This window comes from Aquila chrysaetos, chromosome Z, assembly GCF_900496995.4.
Source record: "Aquila chrysaetos chrysaetos chromosome Z, bAquChr1.4, whole genome shotgun sequence".
Lineage (NCBI taxonomy): Eukaryota > Metazoa > Chordata > Aves > Accipitriformes > Accipitridae > Aquila > Aquila chrysaetos.
Window position 1 is genome coordinate 54,182,059 of NC_044030.1, and position 12,938 is coordinate 54,194,996.

Here is a 12,938-nt window from a genome sequence, read left to right on the forward strand (position 1 = left end):
GGACCATGTCCGGATGGCTTTTTAATATTTCCAAGGATGGAGATTCCACAGCCATTGCTGGGCAAACTACTCCAATGTTCAGTAACCCTCACAGTAAAAAAGCTGTTCTTGATGTTCAGGCAGCTTCTGTGTTTGCTTGTTACCATTGCCTCTTGTCCTGTCATTGGACACCAATGAAAAAAGCCTGACTCCAGGTTCTTTGCACCCTCCTTTCAGGTATTTATATGTATTGAAGAATTCCCCTTGAGCCTTCTCTTCTCCAGGCTGAACAGTCCCCACTCTCTCAGCCTTTCTTCATAGAGAGATGTTCCTGTCCCTTCAATATCTTCATGGCACTTCGTTGTTTCTCTCCAGTATGTCCATATCTCTTTTGTACTGAGGAGCCCAGAAGAGGACACAGCACTCCAGGTGTGGCCTCACCAGTGCTGAATAAAAGGGAAGGATCACCTCCCTTGACCTGCTGGCAACACTCCTCCTAATGCAACCCAGGAAGATGTTGATCTTCTTTGTGGCAAATGCTCATTGCTGGGTCATGTTCACCTTGATGTCCACGGGGCCACCCAGGGGCCGTTTGTGCAAAGCTGCTTTCCACTTCCACTTGTTAAACTTCATGAGGTTATTGTCAGCCCATTTGTCTAGCCTGTCAAGGTCGCTTTGAATGGATGCACAAACATCTGGTGTATCAACCAATCCTCTCAGGTCTGTGTTATCTGCAAAATTCTGAGGCTACACTCTGCCCCATTCTCTAGATCATTAATGGAGGCATTGAACATAGTATTACATAGTATTGACCCCTGAGGCACACAGCTAGTTACTGGCCTCCAAGTAGACTTTGTACTGCTAATCAAAATGCTCTGTACTCAGCTGTTTATTCCATTTTCAACTGACCCCACTGTCTGCTTATTCAGCCCCTACTTTATCATCTGTAAGGGTGTTACTGTGGACAGTGTCAAAGGCTATATGGAACTCTAGGTAGGCAATATCCATCACTCTCCCTTCATCTACCAAGCCTTTCGTTTCACCATAGAAGGTTATCAGGTTGGTCAAGCATGACTCCCCCTTGGTGAATCCATGCTGACTACTCCTGGATTTTTCTTGTTGATCAACTGTCTGGAAACTGGTTTCCAGGATTAGCTGCTCTATCACCTTCCCAGCGATGGAAGTAAGGCCTGATGGACCGGTAGAACCAAATTTCCCCTGGTCTCTGGGGTATCTGAAGGGCGGTCTTACTAGTTAAGACCAAGCAAAGAGGGCATTAATTATCTCTGCCTTTTCCATGTCCTGTTTCACCAGGGCCCTTGCCACATTCAGCAGTGGGTCCACATTTTTCCTAGTCTTCCTTTACCTGTTGATATACTTATAGAGGCCTTTCTTGTTGCTTTTGACATCCCTCACCAGATTCTGTTCCTGGGCTCTGATTTTCCTACCTGTATGTCTGCATGCTTACAGTGTCTCTGTATTCCTCCCAGGTTACCTGTCCCTGTTTCCACCTTTTATATACTCTCTTTTTATGTTTGAGTTTTGCCAAGAGTGCCTTGTTCATCCATGCAGGCCCCCTGGCATTTTTGCCTGACTTTCTGCTTCTTGGGGTGGACTGCTTGCAGGATATGATCCTTGAACATGAAAAGCACTGCAGAGAACAATCATATTCAATAGAATGACAGAAAATGTTTCTTTTTTATTATTGCTTGTCTTAGTTTAAGGTTAACTGTTCAGCAGTGAGTAATTAACTTCTTTGTTGACGCCATGCACATTTAGAAAGTGTGCTAAATGTCCACTGTACATAAGAGGGGATCAAAAGACATCTGCGTTATTACCTCATTCTAACTGTCACAATATGTGTTTCAGTTATATTATTGGGAGGGGTTTTTTCTAACAAAGGGAGTATAAAGTCTACAAGACCTACAGACTAGCAGCGTAAAGACCAAAATCTGCTGCTTTTGTTTTTTTTTTTTTCTTGATTGTATTTTAAGTGGAGTGTATTTTAAGTTTTATTTCAGAGACAAAAGAAGGGAAAAGTAAGTACTGAAAGTGAAGATGCTATCAAGGCCCATAAAGTATAGTACAAGAATAATGAGAAGGAAAGGAGAGTATCTCTGGTCAGGCTAAGCCAGCTGTTATCCACTAAAAGAGAGAAGAGTGAAAAAATGGAACAATTGGATATTTATGGAAGACAGTGGGAAGGTGGGAGCATGAGAAATATTAAGGTACATAAAATTCTAGAAGGAAAAGATGGATACTTGAAAAGACAAGTAGGCAAGTTAGACCTAGAAAACAAGAAGGGAGAAAGGACAAAACCATCATGTTCTAGAGAAGAGGTCCTATGATGATGGCAAAGGTGAAGCAATAAACAAATGAATACAGCATAAAAATACAAACCTCAGCCCCACCAAAAAGCAGAAATTTCCTGCTTAATACAATGATGACAAAACAGTTGGGACTTGAGGTTTTTTATTTGCTTTCCCCCCCTGCAAGCAATCCTTTATTATGGAAGAAAGGATAGACCATCATTTGTCTAGATTATTTGCATGGGATGAAATAAAAACAGAATCTGGCAGCCAAAATAAGCTGTTTGCCTGAAGGGTCAACAGGCCAATGTATTCCACAAAAGCAGAAAGGGAAGAAGGTGTGAATAAAATGAAGAAGAAACAATGGAAAAAGGCAGTTTAGAAAGGAATGTCTTTGCATGATAGAAATGCTATTGTCACAAAAGCAATTATGTTTTCCTCCTAAGCTATAAATAATATGAAATCAGACCAGTGTGGACCTTATTTAATTGTATCTTCCTACAGTGACATTCAAACATATGCTGTACAGATGATTCTTTCATTCAGTGTGTACTTGATGCTCATCAGTTTTGGCTTGGGTAGTTTATAGAACCTCTATAAGCCTGACTTCTAGTGAGAAAGAGTTAAATAATTGCATTAGAATGGACATCCATATGGTAGAGTTTTACACTGGTTTGTGATATGTGAACAGATTGCTTTACTATTGGCAAGGCTACAGTTCTGTTTTCACAAATTGTTAAGGTAATTTACTGATTAACATACTGCCTGTGCAAGTACTTCAGGTTTTGGTAATACCTCTGGTGTACTTAATGAGCTAATAGCATAAGTTCATGTATGAAACTACAGTTTTGCCCTAAAAATAGTACACTGAAAAAGAGTTGGTCTAGCACAGTGACAGAGCAAGAAAGTGTTTAAGACAATGTGGTTGAAAACACAGTTGTTGTTTCATGAACACTTCAATCAGAAAATATCTGAATCAAATAATTTGATGTATGACCATTTATAATCTAGACTGTTTTACATCAGAATTACTCTAGAAATTCCACTTCTTTTTGCTGCCTTTCAATGCTAACAGTTTACAGAAGTTATTTATAGTCAGTGTGCTAACTTTTTCTGTTTCTTGAACCCTTCAGTATTTATTGGTGTTACTGTAGAAATGCAAATAAAACATGTTTTATTTTCTCTTTCAGGGAAATCGTGAAGAGTCTTACACTTTTAATCCTCCAGTCATTGATTGTGCTGTGAGGACACTGTGGTGAGGTGGTAAGTTGGTGTTGATCTATTGCTTTGATCAGCTAAATTGTCTTTTCAGATTTAAGTGCTAAAACAATATCCTTCAGTGTTGTGTCTGTGTGACAAAACTTGAGAAATATCTTCCTGGCTCTCTTGCCCAAAAGTGTAAGTCTATGATTGGTTTCATATCTAGGAAGTCTGAATCACAGAGGCATCATTTCTGCATTTACAGGTCAACTTTTTATCATATGAATAGAGCAGTTGATCCATACATGCTCAGTGCCTATTTTCCAGAAAACCTGGGTTCCTATACATCTGGAAAACTAGGTGATTATTGTAGTTAGTTTGGTACAGCATGAGTCACTCAGCAATGTTTGATATTGTCAGCTTTTCAAATTTCAGTGATCTGTTTGTCAACTATTTGTCAGTCTTTTTCCAGAATTTTCCCTCTCCCCTCCCACCCCATTATGACAAATCTGTAAAGGCTTTTCTTTTCCTGACTGCAGGGAGGGCTCATAGATTTAAGAGGTCACTGTGTCCTGTCAATGTTCCCTGGATGAGCAACTTTTATAAAGCTCTAGTAAATTACATGATGACTTCTGCTGATCTTGGCAACACTCTGCTAGCTCTTATATAACAGTCTCTGGCTAGGAATTTGTATCTGAAATAAGTTTATTTTTAATTTTTACTTTTAGACCCTGGGTGGAGACAACAGGAGTGATGTTCACATATTTCTAGGTGTTAGAACAATTCTGAATAATGAAAGGTCCAATGACTGTAAGTCACAGTTCAGAGAATCATGACTGGTGACTCAGTATTTCTGACCTCCAGCTGCTTGGACAGTCAGCCCTAAGAAACCATGCTCATTCTTCTTTTGTTTGTTTGGTTGATTGGTTGGTTTGGGTTTTTTTTGTTATAAACTGAAAGTTTATGTTACTGCTGGAGCTTGAGTGCTAAGAAATACAAATCTTAATTTTCCAATGACAAAACATATGGCTTTTGTTAAGCTAGATACCATTTTGTGGTATTTTTCCATATTTCTATCCATCTATTAATAAAACTAGAAGAATAGTTTTATAACTCCAATTATACATGCTTGTTATATGAAAAAGATTACTGTTCCAGTATTTAATGAGTACAAGAAAACCTTTCAAAGTACTAGATACTGAGAAGAATAAAGTTATATGCTATTTCATTTTCTATGGACATAGAAATGGTCATTAAATGGTGTACATCAATTGCAGAATTAGGACAACTGATGTAGCATAGATTCTTATTCTTTGCTTTGTTCTATTTTTTGTTGATAAATGGAGAATTTACAAAGTAAACAGGCTAAATTACTTCTGACTTTAATATATAAAGATCACCCAGGGTAGGGTCTGTTACCTTTTAAACCAGGCAGCTGTTTGTTCTGATCAGTGTTCTAAGTGACTTTTTTTCTGATGTCATTGAAGTATAGTGTCACCTACTACATCTTGGTCTAAAAGCAGAAGTGATTTCATACACGCAGTGTTTATTTATTTAAGTGCATGCTAACAACAAAATTCCATTTTGATATAAAGTTTCCTTTTGAAGGATTTTTTTTTCTTGGCTTTGCAAATCAGTAACAGATTAAAGTGCGATCTAAATCATGTCATTTGTGATCTAAATCATGTCATTTGCTCATCCTTTAATTTAATTTAGTTAGCTAAAATACAAATTACTTTTACTGGAGGTAATAAAATTATCCCCTTGACTTGGTTATTCTTTCTGTAAAAGTACAAGTAGTTTCCATGCAGTAATGTATTTTACCCAAATTAATAAACGTGTTCTCAGAACAAATTCACATTCTTAAAGGAAAATCTAATAAATACAAATTAATTTATTTCTGCCTTCTCTTGCAGTAGTGTCTTTTTTTCAATTAAATATGAAGTTAGTATTATTACTTATATTTCACAGTTAAAGAAGCTTTGATTCACTGCAGTTAGATTGCTGCCTATTCTTTAAGATAACAAATCTTGAATAAAGCTATTTTCTTATAATTTCCTAGGCTGAAATCCTGTCACCTTATCAAATGTAAGAAATTTCCTTGAAGGAATCAATAGCAAAGAAAAACCATTGGGAAATTAAAAAAAGGAAAAAAAAAAAAAAGACCCAATTTATACCAAAGTTTGAGTTGTTTAAGATTTATATCAGTTTTGTAATTCTAGATCCATGTCAGATATACAATTTTCAACTTCCATACGTTTTCTATTTCAGATGTTATGGAAAAAATAAATCCAAATTATGCAAACTTTATCTCTTAGAGAAATTAATTTAGCAAAATTTCATAATAATAATAATAAAAAAGCCTATTCAAAGTTGAATAAAGGTTGCTTCTGTTATGTATCAATTTCTTTTAACCAGAAACTCAGTGCTTTGTTTTTCTCTGCTTGGTGAGCACAGTTTCAGCCCTGAAAATGTCAACAGGCAATTCTTCTTAAGCATTAAGTTTTGGTAGTGCAGAACATAAAGCATATCCCACAGAGTTCACTGTGTCTCAGATTCCATGTGTAAACTTGGATCAACAAGATTATGTCTGCTGCTTTTTCAATGATAATTAAAATACATCCAAGAGGAGACAATAGGTCTTCATTATTTAGGATTAATTTGTTGTGGTCTATGAAAAAGATGGAAAATGTAGATACAGGCAAACAAGGTGCAATATTTTACTTTTTGTGATCATAAAGGATGCAATTATTAAAGCTTTTTTATGACCTTCATACTATTAGTAAGAATACATGAGTATTAAATTAATGCATTAAAATTCTTAGCACTAACTGTGAGTTCAATAGCTTGGCAAGCTAAAATATTAAAGCTTTAACCTCTAAGCCATATTTTTGAAGGCAGTATAGATTGGTTGAGTTTGAACATTCTTTTAGCTTGACAGTTGTTTGGGTCCCTGAAATGTGATGGTGGAGTGAGTTCAAATGCTGATGGCAAAGAACCACATCACAAAACAATTGCATGTTATGACAATAGTTCACATCTTGCAATCACAACAGAAGGGTCAAAGCCCAGATGTGTATGCAGAGTCGACTGCACCTCAAGTCAAAAAGCAGGTCTTGTGGCTCAAAACTGATGAGGCACCCTGTGAAGAAGTGAACCTTTCTGCTCCCCCTCCCAGGCAGTATTGCAGTTGTGGTTAAAAAATTCCAGTTCATTTAGCCGCTTACCATTAGCACAAAATGTGCTTTACCACTTTATCAAGCTTAAAATAGGGATAAGAAGAACTTCCTTCATTTGATAAAATCTATATTGTTCCTAAAAATATCCTTACTGAGAGTGAGAATAGCATAAGTCAAGCAGTCATTTCTACTGAAGGAATAGTAATTAGGAAAGCAGCCCTAATGGAACTGCAGAAAATCTTGGTAGAGCACAGAAACATTATTAATGAAAAGATTTTTGTCCCCCAAATTAGAGGTGCTTCAGGTAACTTAGTTCTGGAGTGCTGTCATTGTGTGGATAGAAACCTGAATCAAGCAAATCTTCATAAAATAGTTAGGCATTTTGAAAACACATCTATTGAGAGTATTGGAGTTTTTTCTTCTTAATGATCTATTACAAATTATTTTCAGTAAAATAAAATGGAAACCATTCATAATCTGCATTTTTTTCCAAATAAATTTTGATATTGCTCCCAAATATGCAACACACAATAAATAGAAGTGGAAGGAAATATGTAATACAATCCAGTATTTCTCAATAGCTGTGTGCTGACCGTAGTAGATGAGTCACAAAAGGTAATTACAAAGAGTTACAAACCAGAGATGGTTATAATAGAATCTGAAAGGAATAACATGTTGCTTCTCTACAAGTGTACTTTTACCTTTCACAACCAGGTAATTCTGAACTCATGCATCACAGGTTCGTGGGCTAATTGTGGCATATTAATAGCTTTTTCTCTCTTATTGTAAATGAATATATTGAGAACCTGAACTTTTTAAAGAACATTTTTAGTGCGACCTGTTGTTATACATATATGTCAATCTTCTCTTATAATTATCTTATGTTTATGTTATAATCACAGGCCATTTTAAGATCTCATAGAGTTTTGAGAGACTTTATTGCTGGTGAGGGGTGTGTATGCCTAAAAAATAATTCATTATTCACAGAGAACACTTTTTTCCTTGAGTCATGATGTGTTGTGTGGAACTGACCAAAACTTTGTAGTGAAAAAGCTTATTCTCCTTCAGCATATTCTTGGTAGAGAATAGCACACTTTAGAAACATTTAAAAATGAAATGATAACTTGCTAAAATCTTTTTGCTTAGCAAATTTGAATGTTTTGGTTTTAATCTTTTCATGTCTATATTATATTATAATTCTTATCTCTACATTATTTATTATATTGTCTGGAAGTAGCAGTGATTACATGTAAGTAGGTGTAAAACCAGCATCCTTCTAAATCAAGACAATTATCATGTCTATATATGTGTGTATATAATTTTAATAACTGATAATATATTTCCTTTTTACAGAATAGTACAGTTGACCTTGGTAGAAGTAGGCTTTATGTGTAAAACTAAGACTAATTAATTACCATGTATTCTAGGATGGTGATAGTCTTTCCAGAATAGACAAGGGTTGAAGATCTGTTGTACTTTATGCAAGTTATGAGACAGGATATCAGACTTCTGAAGACGAGGCATCCAAAGTGATTTTTTTCATTTATCTTTTCCATTTTGAATTCAAATGCACTTTCACTACTTCTGAAATATTCAATATTGTTCTTTTGAGTCTTCAAAGCAATGCAACTATTGAGGTACCTACTCATAGCTAGTGAACAAGATTGTGCGGTTACTTTCACTCATTTTCCTTTTTTATTATTTCCTGCTCATATCTTGGAAGGCAATTAGCTTCCTTTCCAAAACCAAATGTTACTAAATAATCATTTAGATTGATTCTGTTCTACATACTTATTTGGACTTTAGAGGCAGCCATTCTGTAATAGAAAAGCATGAAAACTATGTTCAGTGTTACTCCAGCTGTTAAACTTAGACTTTGTTTTACAGATGTAAGTATTAGAATACTGTAGCATGAACAATTCTGAAATGTTATAATGCATAATACTGTGTATTATTTCTTCCGTCTTTATGTTATGGAGTCTTTGATAAATTTAATCAACTTTTCTGTTCTATAAACCACTCAAAACACATCTAAGACTACCACATATTTTATTTATCCTTTTATTAAACATGAACACTAATGTTGAGTGACCCAGTAGCTGACAGCAAGTATAGGCTAAAAGGATAATTCAGGTTTAACTTTCTTCTGAAGTCCCATATGAAAAAGCCATACTTAAAATTTTAACAATTGACTTAACATTCAAGATTCTAAAAAGGCAAAAATCCTTTACTTTTCTTTGTGGTTTTGCTTTGTGGTTTCAACATCCTTTGATGTTATAAATAACTACACTTAGTTTCTCTAGTGTGGCTGATTCATGATTGCATTTCTGATCTCCTACAGTAATATGGATGACAGCATGTAAGTATGAAAATACCTTTTTCCCTGCTTAAAACTAGGCAGGTAACTGTTACAGGGCTGCTAAAGTACACCTGAATCCCCTGAGGTTACCATACTGACATTCTACTAGAAATCATAAGAGATGAACAGTGGATTTGTCTGGTTTTACCTGTTTTTGGGTGAAGAACAGTATCAAGTACTTGGCAAATGTGATTTATTGAAAGTGTTTATCTTCACCCACTTTAAGCTTTACTGTCTGTCTTTAGGGTAAATGGAAATATGTTTCTGAAAAGCAGCATGCTATCGTATAGAAAGAAGGGATTTTTATGAAGTGTGTCACTGTGATGTATGACATGGCTCATGTCATGAGTTCCACAGCCATAGTGTAAAACAAGCTCCTAATAGGCTGACGTTATACCATCATGACACTTTGCTTCCTGCAAAGGTTTTTAAAATCTGTAGTTTCCTAATTTTCATCATACATCCGTTATTGGTAGACTATTTTTAAAACACCTGTATGTTAGATACTGTTTTGTTATAGAGACTGTAATGCAAGATGTGCCATGGAAATGCATTGCAGAAATATTTTTTAATTTTGAATTTCTTAAAAAGCTTTTAAAATTCCCCATTCATTTAAAATTCTTGCATAAGAACTGCAGCAAAGAATACAATGGTCTCAAATTTTACTTGGATTATCAATTACATTTTCTAATCACAGTATTGGATTTCTACTGCTTTTCCATATTTGCTCTTTCTGTTACTTCATGCCTTAAAAAGTCCTTTGACAAATTGCTCATGACGATGAGCAGCACAAGATCATCTCAGATATGCCGTTATCTTACTTATTTGTCTACTAGCTGAGGAAAAAAAAAAAAAGAAGCCAATGTCTTGGATACTTAGAGCAAAATCTCTTTTTCATACATAAACTTTTATTTGATAGGTAATAGCATATAATCCTATGTCCCTGAAGTAGAATGTTTTCTGCCTAAATTAGGAGAAATTGCATATAAGAGATGTTAGCAAGGCTGATGACAGTTCTAAAACTGCAATACAATAGTTCGGGGTTTTTTTCCCCACAGGTTGAAATATGTTTATCTAATTTAGTGCAAATATTAAACAAAATACAAGATTTGTAATTTCGGAAACATTAGAGATCAATTACTTCGGATGTACATTTCTGCTCTAAAATCTTTGTCATTCGTTGTTTCTCACTTCATATAATTCTTTCATATAGACTAGTACAACAATTGAACTACTTCCTTGAAAGTAGGCTGATTTGTACTTAGATTTTTTTTTATGCCTCTGATAAATCCCACATTATCCAAACACAGTCAGCTTTAGGTGTTCCCAATAGTATACAGTACTTTTATGTCTCAATAACCAGATTTAAACTATTCATTAAGTTCCAAAGTGAAGAGCTCCAGAAATGAAAATAGAAAAAAGAATCATATCTAGAAAAACAGAAGGATTGATACTGAATTTGTTTTGGTGTGTGAGTTGGAATTAAAGATAATTTCACATGCATTCAATCTGCTAGGTTAATAAGTGATATGCTTTCCTCAAAGAGTTGTTTTGTTTTTTTTTTACCAATGACATAGAACATGTGAACCATTTCCTTTAGTTCTATGGCAGGTAATTAGGCAGAACACCATTAAAAAAAGAACTACAAAAAGGCTTGTCAGGTAGGGTGAAAGAAATAATAAGTATGAAGGAAACTGCTGTTTATTCTCCAAAAATACTTTGTTTAAGACTAGAAGACAGCGACACATTTCATGATTCCTCTTTGACATATAATTTAATAACACTAAGATATTTTAAAAACAAACAGACAAACAAGCAAACAAACAAAACCCAAGAATTTCCTCACAAAATCAGTGCAAAATTATTATTTTTTTTTAATATTAAGGGATGAGAACTGAATTATTTGGAAGTGAATTTCATTTTTTGATATAATGTTTTTCTGTGCAAATTCAGCACTCTGGTTGCTCCATCCTATTTTAATTATAGAGTTTCAGAGTGGTTTTTGTTTGTTTGTTTGTTTGTTTTTTAATTATAGAAGTTGCTCCTACAATGCATTGCAGAATGAACAAGCCTGTGCACAAAGAACAAGTCTATATTTTTCTGGAGCTTTTTTGCGCTGGTGAGAAACAGTCAGGATTTGCAGAATTTGAGCCTGAATTTTCAAGTAATTTTTCTGATGATACTATGAAGCTCTAGCTAAGGAAATAACACAGTTTTTAGTCATTATTTACTCACATCATCCGATGTATAACTTGTGATTTTTTTCACTGAACAACAAAGATGTGTTGCAACTTCTGCTAATTCAGAAATATATTTCTAAAGAAACAGTGAGTATCACAACATCTCCATTGAGAAATTCACTTTGTGCTATTGTAGGTGAATTTGGTTTACTCCCACTCTTTCTTTGCCTGCTTAAATATTTATCTAAGGTAATAACAATAATTATAAAATGTAAGTCAGCAGCTGTTAGCACACATATTTTTGTTGCTGACAAATTCAATTAAAGACATTGCTCACTAAGCCAATCAAATAACAGGTAGCTCAAAAAAGGTCAACTCTGAATTATTGTTTCCCATAATAATTTCCCAAACCATTAAGTCTGTAAAATTCATTTGAAACTGAAGCTCATAAAAGTAAATTGCAGAAAATGCCTTGCTAGTTTGTGGGTATTAAGAGCATAAGGCTGTGTGTCTCCCATGCATAATGCTCCTTCTGCTAACATTGTTTAGGTTGCAGCACAACTACAGATATAATCTAGCAGTATTTTCATTAAAAATGCCTGTTTCCAGGAATACTAACTATAGTTGGAAAGCTTTTTTTCCCCCCATGAGTAAAAAACTAACATTTTTCCCTTTTTTTTTTTTTTTTCTTTTTTTGTTTTGAACTATATTTTGGTGTGTTTATGAATGACAAGAGAGAAGGCTTGATACACAGTAGTAAGTAAATCTATTGTAATAACAATAGATTTTGAACTTCAGTAATTCAAAAGGGAATTATATTTCTAAAATTCCAGTGTGAGTTTGAACTTTGTCATGAATAAAAATGCAAATGATGATTAAAAAAAACCCAAACTAAGAGATCTTAAGACTAAGATAGGATGAAGCAGTAATTTATACACTACATTAAGCTTTTAGTTATTCTATGATCAAAGCCTATTAAAAGTACTATTTGCCAACAATTCCACACAACTGAGGTTTCCATGGTCCCTGATTTGGCTCTTCTTACAATTTTAACTTCTTATGGAAGTCAGAAAGGAGGCTAAACTGAGTAGCTGCAGAAGTAGGGAATTTAATGTGATCACAGTTGTTTTTTAAACAAAATATTTTATCAGAGAATGCTGTTTAAGAGAGAATAATGCTTTTCATGAGAACAGCTACCACAACAACAAAAGTTGGGAAAAACTAGTGAATTAGAGGGAAAACCCAATATCCACCCAGGGATTATAAGGAAAAAAAAAAAACCTACTAAATACCAGAGGTTAGCCTGGTAGGCACCCTAAACAGTTGTAATGATCATTCATCTGCAGTTAAAATGTCTTTCATTTTACTTCATGTCACTTCACTGTATTACATATATAGAAATTAAACATGTGTCTGCTACAGTGGAAGAACTCATATGCCCTAAATCTTAAAAAAAAAAAAAAAAAACAAAAAAATTAAATCAGATCTTATTCAACTCTCATGAATAGTTGTTAGAAAAGAAAGAAAAAAAGAGTGCAATGGAATCAACAGGTGCTGCCGAAACAATTTTCACCTACCCTGCTTTTACACAAATATGGAAATATCTGATTTATAATTACTCCAGAACAGTAGCTTAGCTGACACTAGCCAAAACACTTTCACAGTCCACTACAGAAGTTTATTAAAGTGAAGAACAGTGTAATTCTACGACCTTTTTGAAGGAAGGCAGAAA

At 34.5% G+C, this 12,938-nt stretch overlaps 1 protein-coding gene across 25 annotated transcripts in view; it reads left to right on the forward strand.

The window, feature by feature from the left end:
* Positions 1-12,938, forward strand: part of PTPRD (protein tyrosine phosphatase receptor type D) — a 1,286,084-nt gene that overhangs the window by 279,066 nt on the left and 994,080 nt on the right. For all 25 annotated transcript variants that reach the window (XM_041120674.1, XM_041120677.1, XM_041120678.1 and 22 more), the window contains exon 3: positions 3,479-3,551. The gene's annotated coding sequence lies outside the window, so the exon portion shown is untranslated. The remainder of the gene's footprint in view (positions 1-3,478; positions 3,552-12,938) is intronic.